General features: G+C 45.8%; 1 non-coding gene across 1 annotated transcript; it reads right to left on the reverse strand.

The window, feature by feature from the left end:
* Positions 1 to 598: 598 nt before the first annotated feature.
* On the reverse strand, positions 599 to 671 carry trnav-aac (transfer RNA valine (anticodon AAC)). The gene has a single exon. It is a non-coding gene; the product is annotated as a tRNA-Val (tRNA).
* Between the last annotated feature and the right edge of the window lie 302 nt (positions 672 to 973).

The following is a 973-nucleotide window of genomic DNA, read 5'->3' on the forward strand; positions in this document are numbered from 1 at the left end:
GGAGCATTTTCCCCAAACTTGTTTCCACCGGAGATTCATCATTGCAACTCAAAGAAAGATTCAGTCACTTAGGTGTTCTGTTCGAGCTGCTCGGAGGTTTAGTGACCCGGATATCATGTGCCTACGTTTTGCTGAGCCTGTGCTTGGTTTATGGGGAGATTTGGCCCGGGTTGTGCTTTTTTACCTCCCTGAGATGGCCAGTAACCTGTTGATTGAGGCAGCAGACGCCTCTTGCTGCGAGCAGCGAGTAATTGGATAGTGCGGGTCAAAATGTTGCGGCGTGCCCCTGTCTCAACGAATGTGGAGCTGGCGAAAGTGAATTGCTGATGTGCTTTTGCCTCGTCTGAAATGAGACTTAGATCAGCTGTTACTTAGCAAGCTCGTGTTGCAGGTTTCTATTCTAATCTGAGCCAAATGAAGTGCAAGTGCTAGGTTTTGAGGAACTTTCTGCAGCATCAGGACTAGAAAGAGGAGCGATTGCAAGGCATTGTGCACACAATGTGCAAGAGAAATAGGACTTTGAGAAATTGTGTTGTGTTAATGGGGAATGTCAATGATTGCATCCCTCGTTGTCAGAAGTTTGGGTTTGTTTCGTAAATGTTTCTGCCCAGTTTCGAACTGGCGACCTTTTGTGTGTTAGACAAACGTGGTCACCACTACACTACAGAAACGCAGCACGATTGCAGGGTTGAGGAAGCTGCAAGTATTGTTAAACTATACAGTCATGATCTATTTGTGGTGCTTGTTTCATTGAAATGCAATTCCACTGTGACATTTTGCAAGGCTGCAGAGGTATTGACCCAGCAATGGACGCTCAGCAGTGCACAACACATTGCCAGTCCATTCAGGCCATCGTACCATTGCCAGTTTTTTCAAAGAATTGCCAGTTGGGCCCACTTCCTTCGCTCTGCTTTTGTTTGCCTCTCCTTTCATGCAATTATCCAATTCCCTTTTTTGTAAACTCTCACTTAAG

The sequence above is a fragment of the Heterodontus francisci genome, chromosome 22 (assembly GCF_036365525.1).
Source record: "Heterodontus francisci isolate sHetFra1 chromosome 22, sHetFra1.hap1, whole genome shotgun sequence".
In the NCBI taxonomy this organism is placed as follows: Eukaryota; Metazoa; Chordata; class Chondrichthyes; order Heterodontiformes; family Heterodontidae; genus Heterodontus; species Heterodontus francisci.